At 47.0% G+C, this 16,949-nt stretch overlaps 1 long non-coding RNA gene and 1 other non-coding gene across 2 annotated transcripts; both read left to right on the top strand.

The window, feature by feature from the left end:
- Positions 1-151: 151 nt before the first annotated feature.
- Positions 152-245, top strand: trnai-uau. The gene is made up of 2 exons: positions 152-189; positions 210-245. It is a non-coding gene; the product is annotated as a tRNA-Ile (tRNA).
- A 5,362-nt stretch (positions 246-5,607) lies between these two features.
- Positions 5,608-14,127, top strand: LOC121684785. Its single transcript, XR_006023196.1, has 3 exons — positions 5,608-6,878; positions 7,286-8,509; positions 12,913-14,127. It is a non-coding gene; the product is annotated as an uncharacterized LOC121684785 (long non-coding RNA).
- The last annotated feature ends 2,822 nt before the right edge of the window (positions 14,128-16,949 follow it).

Genomic DNA, 16,949 nt, shown 5'->3' with positions numbered 1-16,949 from the left:
ATAAAGGCTATGTGCATTGTTCAAGCAGAACATAAAACCATCTCAATATAAACGATGAATAATATCAGGTTCGTTAATATTTGATACAAACGCCAAGTTATAGCAACTGAATTAGCAGTTATATTCTGTGTTGCTGGCCGGTGAGGACAGAGCTCCAGTGGCGCAATCGGTTAGCGCGCGGTACTTATACAGCAGTACAATGCAGAGCAATGCCGAGGTTGTGAGTTCGAGCCTCACCTGGAGCAGTATATTTTAGTGGGGATCACATGCTGACGTGAAAATAGTGCCACATAATGTGCAGTTGAAACCACTAGTGTAGAATTGTCATGAATATACTCGTTGAGAAATTAGATATAAATGTGACAAGTCCATCTAATGAAATAATAAAGAGCATAGACCTACATGGTCATATTCTGTTAGCAGCACACTGAAAGTTAGTGTAGCCTAACGTTTAGAATGTAGGGTAGTATACTGAACGTTAAAACAATCTCTAGACCCATATCCTGGAGAATTGTATTTTTTACTGTCATCTTATAATGACTACAAAAGGAGTTTTCAATAGCAGGCGTAGTTTAAGATGGTTGTGTAGCCTATAGGTGTCACTATAAGACCATCTTCTTACTGTTAGTCATTCTAGTCATGTTATGAATGGTCTATCTATGTTGTGCCTTACGGTGGCAGTATTGTCCCTGATTCGTTTTATGATGATCGTTTTCTGAATGAGGCAAGCAGTGCTGTGGACTGTGAGTGGTTGACTGATTTTTGAATGAAAGCAGTTTGGATGTGCTTTCTGTCTTCTCACATTGTATGTCTTTGGATATTTTTAGTGTACGCTAGTTCCCAGCCTTAAGGGCAAGCTGTGTTGGCCTAGGCCTATGTTGTATTTTGATTTGTAACTCAAAAGTGATCAGTAATAGACAGTGATGAATAGAGATAATTTTCCATACTGAAATCTCACCAAAGAGTCTCTGTGTCCTCCATTATGGTCAGATTGCCGTTTCATCTCCAAATGAAAATGAGAAAATTGAGTGGAACAATACACATAATGTCAGATTGATGAAAACTCTTGAGGCAGTGTCATTATTTGATCATCTCCACAGAGTTAATGCTAATGAGTCCAGTTGGCCCTCATCTTGTTAATCTAGGACACTTGTCTTATGTCAACAAGCCTTTTGACTTTCTAGTCTGGAAGACATATTTGTCTAAGGAGGACTCAGCCTGCTTATCACTTCACTTCTCAGTTAAATGTATTTATCCTCCCAGTAATAACTAAACAGCCCATATGGCTGCAATTCATTGTAATTAAAATAAATTGAATGACTGTAATTGAAAATAGCTCACAATGCATTTGTTATTGTTGCTGCTCATTTTTAACACACAGGCACACATGCACTTTGTGCACATAAACGTTAGCTGGTTTTGCCACAGCCCCTGGCAGTCCTTCAGAAACAAGGGCGAGAGAGGGATGCCTGAGGGATCTCACTCCTCACACTGTATGCAGTTACACTCTAAACGCCCTCCTCAGCCTTCACAGGGCTGAGCAGCTCCTAGAGTACACACACGCAAACTTGCTTACACACACACTCACACAACAACGCTCTCTCTATCTCTTGTGCTACACATCCATACACACACACACACACACACACACACACACACACACACATGTCTGAGGCCTCTGACTCAGCCTACAGTCACATGCTTGCAGCCAACAGCTCTCTCAAGACGGAGAATCACCCAACACAACTGGTTTTTATGTTACAAAACATTTTGTTGTGTTTACAGTGAATGTAAACAACATGTGCACTGCTTCAACTAAAACAAGACAACAACCAATCCTGAGCTTATTGGAAATTGCACTGTGACTGAAAACCATGTGTAGGTGCACAAAAATGAATCCAGACTTCACGTTTACTCAGAGAAGTGAGGCAATATACCAGGCCAGCTCCATCTGATACAGGTTCTAGCCTACGCACATTTTAATGTGTGGCCTTACTGATCTGTTTTGGCTTTAGTACAAGCAGAACTATTTAGAAGTCTTGACGCATTTGGACTCATTATCCCAGTGCAAATCAAAAGCAAAAGGCATTGGCTTATTTTGCTGGGGTATGGCTGGAGCTGCCATGTGTGTAGAATGTTTATACTTACCCATGTGCGAAGGCTGTGTCATGAATGTTCCGAGCACACAGATTTTTCCGTGTGTTCCACGGAGGGTGATTCTATTTTAGAACTCGGGATAAATTCCTGCAGGCCTCTCATGCGTGTGGTAAAGGCACACAGTGTGTCAGTACCCCCATACCCAACCACACATACACACACATACAACACACACACCACACACACACACACTCAGACTTCTCCATCCTTCACAGGCTACCGAGCCTCTACAGCGCTGTGCCAATCAAAACCAGTGACCTCAGCTCTACCACCCCCCCCCCCGTCCAGTCCAATGACAGATCAACCTCCCCTCTCCACCAATCAGGGAACACAACACTAGTCCATGACACCGTTCCACCATACCCCCACTACCACCCCCCCACCCCTTGGATGTGTTGGGGCAGGCCGTGTTCCGTCATAGGACATTGAACGTGTCAGATTGCCTTCTCCCTGGGACTGATCCTTTGACAGGCCTAATGAGTACTTTGGACCGGGCCTTCGCATCCTGCCTTTGCATAAGCTAAGTCATGGCCAAGGCCAATACACAGCGTTTTGTTCTGGCCAGGAGCGGAGCCAGTTCAATCAGCTGCTATTAGAGGGGAGAGAGTGCGACGGGTAGCCACTACGGGTGCCCCGCTATGGGAACTGCAAATAATGATAGAGTATCTGTATGCAGGGGACACTGGCTACGGCCTGAACCCAGTCTTGGCACAGGCACGGTTGGAATATCCAGTTTAGTGGACGACTGAGTACTTTACCAAACTTTGTTAGAGGAGCTCATGAAGGCAAGGCAGTGCAGTGCCTTCTCTGTAGCATAATAGTCACGCTCACAGTTTTTATCAACACAGAAAAATAATAGTTCACTGTGTTATATTTGAGGGATATGTGTAAAGACTTTCTCTAAGATTATCTCCCAACCCAAGATTCAATATCATGATTGTATACTAGATGCATCAATTATAAGTCTGCATTCTGATTTCGGTACTGCTTTACTGCTTTATAGTTTGTTGTTTTGAAAAAAGCTGTCATTGGCAGAGACTGCTTGTGGTTTTAAACCGCCTTTAAAGCAACAGTGTATGAATAGGCACAGATTGTATCTAGTCATACAATGTCTGTTCTACCTCTTTCTTGAGTTTAACTCTGTTTTACTGAATGTGAAGCACTCCTGTTGCATTCTGCCTAGGCCCTATTTTCATTGAAATTAACCTGGTCAGTTCTTAAGTGGGCACAGTAGTCTGTGTGGAGAGGTTGCCTCTCATAGTGTTTACGTGGAGTGGAAGAAGAATGTCCCATCTCCTCAGCGGTGCCGCGACATGAATGAGTCCATTATTAGTCTGCGAAGACAAGCCGTAAGCAAGCAAGTGCGAGTGAGTGAATGAGCAAGCGAGAGAAACTGGGTTAAGGAGTTCAGGCCTGCCGGCAAACACCATCCCACCAGCGCTCCCTCCTCCCCCCCCCCCCCCTCCCCATCTCCCTAAGCATACCCTGAATCCCACCCACCCACCTCCCCCTCGCTCGGCTTTCCAAACACGCAAACCTGGGGTTTTGACATCACTGCAAATTAAATGACTGAAATTCACATAATTGACTGTTACGGGGAGAGCGCACAAGAGCTGATTCGAAAAACATGGCCTGGTGGCACTTGGGGATTGGAACCCTTCCCTGTAATCCCCTATACAACCCCCCTCCTCCTCTTCCTCCTCCTCCTCCTCCTCCTCCCCCAACCTTGAACAGCCCTCCACCTCCTCTCACACACGCACACACACAACCTCTCACCCCTCTCTCAGGAGCTCTCCAGGCAAGATCCAGCTAGTGTGAGTCGAGAGGAAAGAGAGGTCATGCTAGTCTCGTACTGGGCTGTGGTGCGTTAGCGCTCCTTCCAGTGACCCACACGAAGACTCCTCCCAAGATATGCCTCCTCTGGGGGTAACTACACCCCCCCCCCCCCCCTTTTGCGCTCCAGGGGAAGGTGTGGTGGTAGGGGAGTTGGGGGTGGGGGGCAAAATGAGGACAGCAGAGCCACAACCTCTCTCTCCTGCCTTCACTGTCAGCTGTGGAAACAGAGCTTGCGTTGGGGATGGAAGGTTCCAGACGGAGAGAGTTCTGGAATGTTTCACAGGCTGTGACAGGTTTTGTTGGTACAGTGTTATGCTGGAGTGTTGTGTTTTGTTATGTGGCAATGCAAGGAGGTGTTGGAAGGTTTATTTTACAATGATTATTACAGTGACATTGAAAACTTCAGGTTCACTTCGGGCAGTTACATGCAAAACCGCTGTCTTTAAGGTCACACTCTCACACACTGACTCACTCACACTCACTCACACACACACATGCATACATAATACAAGCACACACACACTCCCTGATGGTGTGTCGGTGTGAAATCTGGATGCTGCCCATACATGCCCTGTATGAATGGGAGAGCCGATGCAATCCATCATCCCTGTGTGCTGTCTGTACTTGCGGTGTGGCGTGGGAGCGATTGCCAGCCTTTCAAACGCAGACAAGACGAGGTGGAGCGTGGCCAAACACACAGCCACTGCCACAACGCACTTGTCTGTCCAAACATTTTCAGGAATGTTTTTTTTTTTAAGATGCAACAGATTTCAGCCCCCACAGAATATGTCACACATTTCCCCCTTGTCAACAAGGAAGAGAGAGAGAGAGAGATAGAAAACAAACTGCCTGACAGGAAAAGTACTCTTGAACAGTTCCTTGATGAATAACGTCCATTAGCTCCAACAAGGTCCGTAGCTGTCTTTCAGTTATACGAAGACAAACAGGATTGCTATGCATTGCTAATACTCTTTGAATCATTTTATGAAATAACGATTAAACACTTCCTCAACAGCTCTCACACAGCTGAACAATAACCCAGTCCTAGTTAAATCACCACCTGACTAGACCACGGTCCATGTCACTTGCAATACACGTACGCTTATGTGGAAAAGAACCGTTTGACATTGACCTGCTTTCTTGGCTGGAATTGGGATGCCTTGCGCAATTAACACCTGCGTTTTATCATGTCAGCGCTCATGGAGGGCGTGCTGGGAGCAGGTCTCGCTGATGAGGTGGCATTTGAATGGGGTTTGAATGACGTCTGAGTGCGAGTTAAATGGCCAGGCTCTTAACTGACCCACATTCGGTGAAAGAGGACATTTTCACGACAAGGTGAGGCAGGGCGGGGCGAGGTGGGTGTGTGGGGGAGCGCTTGGCCGGAGGGGACCCATTTAAACAGAGCGTGCCCTTTTGCAGTCCAGCTCTGTGCTTTTATCTTCGCAACCACATCTGCGCTGCAGGGGCCCTGGACTGTCGCTCGGTGGAAAAATGAATGAATCATAGTCTTTTACTGCACTCTTTCTTTCTCTCTTTCTGCTGTTCTCTGTCTTTCTATCTTCCTCTTATTTCTCTCTGGCTTTCTCTCCCTCTGTGCTCCCTTTTCTCTTTCATTTTCCTCCCTCTCTCTCTCTCTCGTTCTGTCCCTCCCATTTTGCTACCTCTTTGTCTCCGTCTTTCCTAGCCTTCCTTTGCATGTCCTCCAGTCCATGCCCATGTGTATTTCCTGTTTGAAGAAAGAGACGTCTCAAGGTCTCCGCTCTCCGTCTGGCATGGCGTGCACCGGGGCTTTGCCTGTAAACTGGAAACAGGTCCTGATGGGAAGGCTAGGCCGTAGAGAGAGGGGTTTTCGGCAGTGCAGTGGCACATGCTGTCAACTTGTAAACATGTCAGGCGTTTCCAGGAAAACTGAAAGACATTAGAAGTACTCATGCTGTCATGATGAGAAACAGACCATATTTTTGGACTAGTTAGGAGGCAAACTGACTAGGGGAATAACAGGACATTTCAGATGTATCTGAAGCATCCAGGTCAAATATTTTGGACTTCTGAGTTCACAGTCTTATGCACCACGTCAGGTCAGTATGATAGTCTCAGGGCCAGACATTTATCATGGTAGGAATCTGACCCTGATCTGGATTGAGCAACACAGGTTTTAGGATCTCTACCAAACTAGGGCTGGATGGTTCTACTTGCATCCATAGTTTGCTGTGATTTATCTGACTATGACAACATCTATGACAACATCTAAAAAGCTCTGTAAAATTAGAGTGAATGTCACTCTTACGTAAGGTTCCTGAATCACCCTGATCAGCTCAAATGGTATCATTATCCCCAGTGTCATCATGGCTGCCTCCATTACTGCTCATTTGTACAGAGGCCTGTAATCGCAAATCATGTGTTTTGAGAGGCCAAGACGGAGTTAAGCAATTCGGAATTCTTGAGTGGCATGTTTAAAACTGTGACCCTGCACTGACTAAACAGACAGAGATGTGCGAGAAGCCTACTATTCCCACGTGTCTCTGGTTTACGCTGATTGCAGGCCTGTGAGTCGACGGCAGAGCTTAGGAGCAGTGACAAGCCTGTTGGCACGCCAACGTGTTTTAGAAACCCTGGGGCTGTTCTCATTATGTGCAAAGGGATAATTAATGTAATTATCGAGTTGTGTTTTTTTTTCTCCTTTCGGTCTTGTTTTTTTTTTTTTTTTTTTTCAAACACGCGTTGCTCGCTAACTCTTTCCCTCTTTGTGTCTTTTGCTTTTTTCTTTCTTTCTCTCTTTTTTGACCGTCCTGCTCTGGGCAGAATGATGATGGAAAGGCTGTGTGTCTGCCAAGGGGAAGTGATGTCATTGCTTTGACAACAGGACAGCCAATCAGGAGTGAGAGGTCAGAGTGTGCTTTTATTTTGCAAGGGAAAAAAAGGACCAACTGACTCTGGATGAAAAAAACAAAGCAATTAAATCCTGTTTGTTCTTGAAACAAATTAGTGCTGCTTTATCCTCTATGCTTGTATCCTCCAATAATATTCGTCAGGCCTTGATAATGACTCGAAAGCTCTGAAGACAACCACATTGGAAATTACTTTTCCAAAGCACACACGCACACACACATACACACACACACACGCAAAGTGTTTTACAGTCATCTTTCTTATGCCTCTCCAATGGAAATGGATGCAGTCCCAGACTCAAACTCTTGTGAATGTGTGTGTGTGATTCAGAAGCAGGAGTCATAATGTACAATTCTGCCTCTTTTTCTGAAAAACTCACTTCCAGCCAATGTCTCCCCTTCAGGACGGGAAACGCTGAGCACCTCAGCCGCATGAAACTCAGAGCATGGGACCGAGCAGCCTCAGGCCTCAGCAGCCTCCAGGAGTCGAGGGGTGACTGGGAAGGCCATTTCACTCGGGCCCCGCTGGCCGTGACCACAGCTGAGGGTGGGGGGGGTGTGCGCCGGATAACGTGGGCGTTCCGGAGCACTCCACGAACTCCTTCACAACTGAACATTCTGTAAAGACAGCGAAGCCAAGAGAAAGAAAGAGGAAGAGAGAGCTGAGATGAGGGATGAAGAGGAGGAGGAGGTGGGGAAGGAGAGGAATGGGGCGGGGGTAACATCTCCCCTTGCGTCTCCATAAAGTTGTTTAACAGCACCTCAACGGCGACGTTCTCCGCCAAGCCCTGGCTCAAGGCACACTGTTCCGCTCTCCTGACGATTTGAGTCAATCTTTAAAAATGAGCTCCGCTCCACTTTAAGCTTTCCCCGTGGCGTCACACGTGATTTTCACCGCCTGCATAGGAGGACTGGGGAGGGGAGGGGATTTGCAGTTGCAGAGGAGAGAAAAAAAAAAACATTAAAATGTCCCATAGTTATCTGTGGGGAATCGTGTAACAGGGCCGTCACAAATCACACGCTAATGTCTCCCAAGCTCAGTATCTCTTTTCCTCTTTCATGGCCCATGGAGGAACTTTTTAAATAGAAATAGAAGTGTACACACACACACACACACACACTCAAACACACACACACACTAGAAACACTCATACAGAAACACATATTTCTACACACAAGAATGCAGGCAAACACACCAGACAGATAACACACACACACACACACACACACACACACACACACACACACACGCACACACATAAATGCCTACTTTCATCCACTATCCACTCATTTCACCCTTTTCCCCAATGAAGTGAAAGCCTCTAACTTTATCCTGCCGTTTTATCAGTCAGCCCAGACCCAGCGGCTGCTGCGGTGGACCTGTGCCAAAGCTGGGCCAGACCCGTGGCCCAGTTAGCCGTCCTTGGAGGAGATACAGTATCCTCCGCCGTCTGCCCCTCTCCCCTCGCTGGGGGACCCTGAGCCACATCCTCTGGGCCGGCCAGGCCTCCCCGATGCTGCACATGAGAGGGGAAGACGGTCGAGAGATGAGACTGCTGGGCCCCCGCTGTGATTTACGGCCTGACCGAACGGCCTGTCTGGGCAGGAGGAGGGGGCCTGCCCTGTGTGTAAGCCCATGCGCGCACACACACACACACACACACACACACACACACACATACATACATGGATGGATACAGTGATGTGCCTGCACATGCACGCACACACACACATACGCACACACACACACACACACACACACACACACACACACACACACACACACACACACACACACACACACACTATACATGTCTACATTGGGAGAGAAAACACACATAGAGACACATGTCATATTACAGACACACTCACACAGGAATGGATCAAGTGATCTACACAGTTCTGAGAGTTGCAATCAGAGATTAAAGATATACATGCAAGCACACACACACACACAGAGAAAGTCTGTACTCTGCTTGAGCTGCTTCTCTGACCCTCTAACTTGGAACTCATGTGTAGCAGAAGAAGACTTCTGTGGAATACAAATGTTGTAACTCTAGTGATGTTGGGGCAGTCCAGTGATGCTGGGGCAGTTTGGAGAGCAAACATTTCTCTTCATCACTCTCTCTTTTACTGCTTCCTGCCCCCCCCCACACCTCCCCATACTCCAACTTCCTTTCTGTCTTCACTATCCCCCCTTTTCTGCCCTCATCTGTCTGTCGCCTACACTTCTCTCTATTTGGATTATATTTACTAGGTTTCCATGAATATGAAGTGTAAATATCTCCCTGCTAGATATGAAAAGCCCTCAAAAGATCCTCGTATGAACTTGAGGGTGTAGGGATGTGTGTGTGTGCTGGAGTTGGGGGTGTCTCTACCGGACATTCGCTTCCCCGGACCCCTTCTGAGAGTCCCTGTTCTACGTACCGCATTCAAAGAAGTGCGCGTGCGTGTGTGTGTGTGTGTGCATGCGTGTGTGTGTGTGTGGAGGCAGTGGGGGTGACTAGTGTGAGGAGTGAAGGTGTGGAAAGGTTTTGAGGTGGACTGGTCTGTAGGCGCCAGGACTATCGCTCCCCTGCTGCTACATCAAGGCTGGAATGCTGTGTGCCCTGTGTGAGTGTGTCTGTTTGTATGGATATGTATTTGTGTGAACAGGATGTGCCTTTATTTCAGTTTATGTGTCTAAATATCTTTAGATGTGTGTGTGTACATAGGGGTGTGCATTTACAAATTATTGTGTGTCCATGTGCAGTGCACATGTGTGTGTGTGTGTGTGTTTGTCTGTGCATGTGTGTGCCTGTGCATGTGTGAGTGTGTGTGTGTGTGTGTGCGTGCTGAAGGAGGTTACAGTTCAAAGAGATGAGGCAGCTGATCCTGGCAGAGGTGGAGTTCGGCTGAGTTCAGAGAACAGGCTCCCTTTTCAGAGTCCTGCACTGGGAAAGCATCACGCATCACACACACACACACACACACATGCACATGTGCGCATACACACACACACAAACACACAACCATTCTCTAATGAAAAATGAAATCATAGACAGGTGTTTCACTCTCCATCTGCACTTCTCTTCATCTTTCTCTCATTCCCTTGTGTGTGTGTGTGTGTGTGTGTGTGTGTGTGTGTGTGTGTGTGTATGTGTGTGTGTCTGTGTGTGTGTGTGTGTGTGTGTGTGTGTGTGTGATCATGGCTGGAGCTGTCCCAAAGTGGGCTGCTGCTCAGCTCATTAAGAATAATTATCTCTCTCTCTTAATTACACAGCCTGTGCCATGCCAAATGAATACATGGTAACAGAAATAACAGACCCTGTGTTCTAATAAGATTTCCTGTTCAGAAAAGGCATGTGTGCTATTAGGGTCTGAATTCCATGGGAACTGAATCTCATAGCTTGTGGGTTCTTGTAGGCCGACCAGACCAGTAGAGCCACATTAGAACCACAGGAACCACACTGCAATGCATTTTAGCATCGTGTGCCCTGAAGTTCTAGGGGTCTGGCCCAGAACCATGCCGGGTCTGGGCCACACGAGAGCTTCGATTAGGGACCATTCTGAGTCTTGACCTCTGCTCATGCCGGACCATGGCTACGGTGGCTGGACTGAGGGCTTTGTCCCTCTCCAGCAGAACGCCCCGAGCGAACCCAGAACAAAGGGTGGCCTTTAGTCCAATCAGAAGCGCGGTGCTCGTGTGTTAGTGCTGGCCATCGCTCTCTTCCGCTCCTGCAGTGGAGTCTTTCCATCGGAGTTCATCTGTTCAAATGTGGGCCATCCACCATGTGCATTATTAATTACAGTGGGCTGGAGGGCGCGGAGGAGCAGGGAAAAAGAGAGCTGAATGAATGGTCCATTCACTCTCACCCTGGCCCTGCCAAGCTGGCCCAGCACAGCTCAACCGTCCCACCTCTCTGTCACTCTATCTACACCTCTCTTTTCTTTCTCTCTTTCTCCTCTCATTCTGTCTTTCACAGTCCATGTTTCATTCTCATTGCCTCCTTTGCTTCTTTTCATACTGTATCTACCTCTTCATCTCTCTGTACTGCTCTCTCTATCCATCACTCTTTCCATCTTTCTCATCTGTTTCTCTCCACATGGCCCTCTCTGTCTCTCTCCATCTGTCTTTCTCTCTCCTTCTCTTCCTTGCCCCCCCCCCCATTCCACCCGTCCACCAACCCCACACACACACACCGCGTCAGCATGCCAACCTCTGATCCAGGGGACTGACATCACTCCTTCCATACTGGGGGGTTGGATTTGTGTGTGTGTGTGTGTGTGTGTGTGTGCGTGTGTATGTGACTATGTGTATGGTGTGTGAGAGGTTCAGTGTGTGTGTGTGTGTGTGTAAAGGGGTGTTCTGGCTGCCTGTGCTGGCTGCAATGGAAGGAGACTGTTCGCACACACAAATACGCAGACACACACATACTCACACACACACACACAATCCAAGCGTCCCGTGTCACTCGCGGCTGGCTCGCTGGCCGGCTGGCTGCTGGACATTGGGCCGTCTCTGCGTGACTAAAGGCTGTTTTTTACGAGCTGCCAAAACTGACGCTCTCGCTGCTGCCAGGTATGCCAGGCAAACGACACCCATGCCGCTAGGCACAGAGGGCAAGTAGGAGACACTGTCTGATGTCGCCGGTGTATCTGCCAAGCACGCCCGCCTCAACTCACAAGCAAATGGAGAGGTCCTGTGTGTGTGTGTGTGTGTTCCATGCTTGTTAAATGGGGGATTTAGCAAAGGTCATAGGAGCTATGAAAAGACTCTCTAAAGTCAAAAGTCAGAGTAGAATTACAACTGGCTGTGTCCAACTTTCCATTTCCTACAGTCTTATTGCTTATTCATGATGAAATGTTGGAAGATGGACACATTGAAATGTAGACTTCCTTCAGATTGCTGGAGTTCAGAGACTAAAGCTGATCCCAGAGAGAGTGAAGGGCCCTTGTTTTGCTTGTCCTGGGTCATTGTCTGAGGAGCGTGAATGTGCTCCTGACATCTCTGAGTGAAGCCACTCGCTTCTCCTCTCCTCACCACATATCATGAGTCAGCCTGACAGTCAAAACAAACACGCAGGGCCAAAAGCAAACGGTGCACTTTTCAGCCAGATCTACACACACACACATACACTCGTACACAATCCCTGAGGGTATGCATAACTCAGATAACCCATGTCCCAGAGCCTGTGAAGGAGAGGGCCTCTAGCCCCCTCTCACACACACACACACACACACACACACTCACACACTCGACTCATCTCCCCTAGCTGTTAAACCAACACGTGTCCATGGCCATTGTCCCTCCGCAGAGGCATGGGCTGGGTTGTTGGTTTGGCGCCGCAGGTCCGTTTGGACAGCATCTGATCCAACTTAATCCCAACGAGCGAAACACAGGCCGGACCTCAGCAGTGTTCCCGAGGACACTCGGCTTTACACCTGCAACAAACTGCCCATCCCCCCCAACATCACACACACACACACACACTCATACTCACACATTTACACATGAACACTCTTGAACATGTAAACACGCCCGCCTTAGAATATATACACATAAGCTCCCTCGCACACGAGTTCCCACTTGCACATATTAGCTATGTAAATATAGCCATACAGATTGATCCAGGCTAGCTCCTTTCTGCTTTTATTCTGCCTCCACATTCTTCTCAAAGACAACCCTGGACAGACTGTGACTGCTGTGTTCGGTGAGAAATTGTTGTAGCTGTGTGTTAATGCTGCTGTATGCTAGATGGTTCGTCTTATGTTGCCGTGCAGTAAATCCTCATTCTGGAGCATTTCAGGACATTTGAAGAATTGGTTCTTAAAGCTGAGAGATAGATTGTGTAGTTTTGTAGTTACATTTTATTAGATTGTTTCTTAAAAAAGAAGCCTATTTCAGCAAACAGTATATCAACTTTCTTAGGCAGTCCAATTTGGAGACAGCCCAGAGTACGTTTAGTGCACTTTATGAGAACCATGCCTCAAGAGCACAGTTTGTTTTCTCATGGGAGCCATCTTGCAACCCTCCCCATTCTCCTTTCAGGTTGCCATGGTGCTGGTTGCCGTGGAGTCTGCTTCTCATCTAAGGCGGCCGCGGCTTCTGCTCTGCTTCAGGCTTCGGCTTCCAGATGTGAGGCCTCTCCCTCCCTCCCAGGTCCAAGCCTCCAGGCCCCTTGACTCTCCACCATAACTCCTCAGGCCCGTCCTTGCAGCTGCAGTTCAGAGTCCAACCCTTGTGACTGACCCCGGGTCAGCCTTTAACCCAAACTCTGGCCTTAGGCCACACTGGGCTCTGCTTCCAAAGGATCTGACCCACATCCAGGTCACGTTCTGACTCGGCTCTAGCTGATGGCTTGTCCAGCCTCGACGGTTTCCCCTTGACCCCACTGGTACACTGCTAATGCCAGTCCCATTCCTCAGGATCCAGGTGCAGGCGAAGCAGTTGAACCCTCTCACCTAGCACTGCCACTCGGATAGGTAGCAGTGTTGCACAAACAAATAGTGTGATTGTGATTGGAGCCAAAAGCAAGTCTCATAGAACTCACATATTTCAATGGCCACAACATGTTCGATATGCATAAAGCTTAAGGTATGATAAAGCTCCTTGTCCACTTTAACAATCCCCCATCATACGGTTACCCTATGTCAACGTGTGAGTATAAATCCATATAAGAAACTCCCATACTAGCTCCAAATCTAAAAAATAGCTTGTTAGCATTCAGGTCCAGACCAATCTTTATTTATTTATCTAAGATTGCTTAATTAGCGTGATGGTTCAAACACACACAAACACACTATAATTTCCATCACATTCACATACTCCCACATTCAAAGTACTAACTACTAACATTTACTAGCAATTATTGTCTGAAAAGTTCCTTCCAGAGAATAGAGCGTTAAAACTGACTCTGATGTTAGTATGTGAATTGTTCTAAAGTTATTCAAGACACACACACATACACACACACACACACACACCAAGTCCCACGCACTCTTGCACCAAACAACCCAGCCTGAGTAAAGTTACATGGGCGCACTGGCCGGTTTTGATTTATGCGAAGCGAACCACATTTGATATTCATTTCCGCAACTGTGGCCAGCTAAAAAAACAACCGCAAATAGAAGCCTACCTACAAAGGAACAGTGTGGCATTCCATGCGTGAGTCATTCCTATTTTAGCAATGTTTTTCCCTTGTTTAATATTCGGCAGATGTGCGTGATTTGACAGATGTAATTATTAAAAACACCTTTTGCCTGATCGCGGGGCTCAAAGACTTGTTTTATATAATGCATGCTGCTGAGGTTACATCTCCAGGCAAGGGGATCCAAGACCTTATTGAAAACAAGCAGAAATCTGCACTCAGTCAGACCTTCCCAAGTGGACAGTTTAAAGAAACATTCACCCACCCACCGACCAACACATGCACCCACCCACGCATGCACGCACACACACACACACACACACACACTCAGACACACACTTTCTCCTGGTCTCTCCTCGAGCAGAGTTGAAGGGAGGAAGGAGATAGGAAGGGAACGAGGGATGAAGAGGGATAGCATGAAGGAGATCTTGTGACATGGAGGCGCAAGACTAATAATATTATTTCTCTCCGTGATGCAGGATTAGAGGGAAGAGACTCCAAGAGAAAGAGTGAAAGCGAGAGAAAACACAGAACCGTCCTTGAAAGAATGGCCAGATGAACCCTTCCCAACCGAGAGAGCGTGTATGGAAATGTAGGAAATTGCTTATTACATCTGAGGGTCTTTGCCAGAGTGACCTCCCTTCATGTGGAAAAAAGAGACTGAGAAGGAGTGAGGGGAGTGAAAGAAGAACAAAGAAAAACAAAAAAGGGACACCAAGTAGAGAGGAGAGAGCAAAAGAATGAGAAACTCTGCTTTCTGTCTGTGCAGCCTTCATGAATCCCTTGTTCCTGCTGAGTGTGTGAGACTGGCTGATCTGGTGTGGTGTGGGGTGGTGTGGGGTGGGGTGGTGTGGTGTGGTGTGTGTTGGTGTGGGGTGGTGTGGTGTGGGGTGGTGTGTTGGTGTGGGGTGGTGTGGTGTGGGGTGGTGTGTTGGTGTGGGGTGGGGTGGGGTGTGTTGGTGTGGTGTGGTGTGGTGTGGGGTGGGGTGGGGTGGTGTGCAGGACATTAGGGAGAGGGGAGGGAACATGGGAAAGCTGTTTGAATCATGCTGGCACACAGGGGCACAGAGCAGACATGTGGATCAACCATGCACAAGCCACGGGTTAAACCCACAGAACTCCTGTGTGTGTGTGTGTGTGTGTGTGTACCTGATGCCCACGCACGAATGCGCACGTACACACACACACAAACACACACAAATGCACCGATCTACCCACACAGATACTCACACATAAACACACACACACCTGAAAATACAGTTGACTTGTCATTAGTAGAACAACATACTATTGTGGGTGTATAATGAGGTGTCTTTATATACAAGTTACTGTACATGTGTCTTACTGTGTATGTGTATTGTTAAGTATAAACATCTGCGTGTGCTATACCAGCATGCGTGCATGTGTGTGTTGATACTAGATCTATGAAGAAATGTAAATGTGTGTGTGTGTGTGTGTGTGTGTGTGCGGGGTGGGGGGGGGGGGGGGGGGTCCATAAATGAGTGCATACATGTATGTATTTGATTGAGTATGCATATGTGTGTTCATGTGTATCCATTAATTGTGTGTGTGTTTGCGTCTGTGTGTATGTGTGCATGTACGTGTGTGTGTTTCAGAGAGAGCAGGGTGGGGGTTGTCAGACTGGCTCTGATTACAGCGAGCAATGGCTGGGAGGTTTTTTTGCGGTGGAGCGCTTTCTCAACTCTGCATTCCTGCGCTGAAACAAAGCCCAGCCCCTCTGCGTGCTACGACAGGCTCGACTCCCTCACCCACTCCTTGTGTGTGTGTGTGTGTGTGTGTGTCTGCGTGTATGTGTGTGTGTGTGCCAGAGAGTTTGTGAAAACATGTCTGCCTTCGAAAGAGCCTGCAATGATTGAGTCTGGTGTTGCAGTGATTCTTTTCTTTTTTTTTTTTTTTTTTTTTTTTTATTCAGTTTTGGTTTAATAAATGAACCCAAGGGTAAGAAGAAATCACTCCATCTCTGAACACATGGTTGAAGATCTAACCTGAGACTGCAACCTCCAGTAATACACACAAGAGCCTTTTATTAGTTCAAAAACAACTTCTGTTGTCCCACGGATGTGTGTATGTGTGTGTGTTTAAATGTGTTTGTGAGTTGAAAGAAGAGAGAGAGAGTAAGAATGAGACGTTGAAAGAGAGAGAGAGAGAGAAAGAATGAGAGATTTGTGTGTCCCGAAACATTGCTGTTCGCCTCCAGTAAACTATTAGCCTCAGTACTCTGTTTGTCTTGCCTGCCGCCGATGAGCAATAATCACCTGTCATCAGTCTGCTCTGGAAAATATGTGGGCCTGAAGTATGTGGGTGCTTGTTTTCATAAACTTTTTTTTTTTTTTTTTTTTTTTTACAGTAAATGTGATTTAACGTCTCTCTACACACATGTTGGCAGTGTGGAAGTGTGGCAGTATTTGCCCTGAGGGCAGACTAGTCTCATACGGCCTCTGGAACAGACCTGTGCCATTCAAGTGCTGTCAGTTTCTTTATTTGAAGAATGCCTAATGTTTTTTTTTTTAACTAAACAAAAAAATCTGACTTTTAGTTTATGGAGTTGTCTAAGTTTGTAGTTGTCTAACTTTATGTTTGTAGCTGTGGTTTAAACTGAGTAGAAGGGTAGATTAAGACATTTAACCTGCATATTTACAAACATTCTCACATGAAACACTTGGAGATTAGTTATGATGATATTTGGAAGTGGAAATACATTTAAACACACACACACACACTGCCCTGTACTGCCTCTCCTCTCCACGCCTTTTTGTGGAAAATTCCGCTCTTATCTCCCCCATCGGTTCTCAGTTGTGATGCCGGCCAGCCTCCTTTCAACACCACCCTTCAGATACACACGCACTCACACACACACACACACACACACACACACACACACACACACAAACAATATACTTAGGCCTGCTGATTGTTA

This window comes from Alosa sapidissima, chromosome 16 (genome assembly GCF_018492685.1).
Source record: "Alosa sapidissima isolate fAloSap1 chromosome 16, fAloSap1.pri, whole genome shotgun sequence".
Classification (NCBI taxonomy): Eukaryota; Metazoa; Chordata; class Actinopteri; order Clupeiformes; family Clupeidae; genus Alosa; species Alosa sapidissima.
The sequence above is the reverse complement of the archived record's forward strand: the minus strand, read 5'-3'. Positions and strand labels throughout refer to the sequence as shown.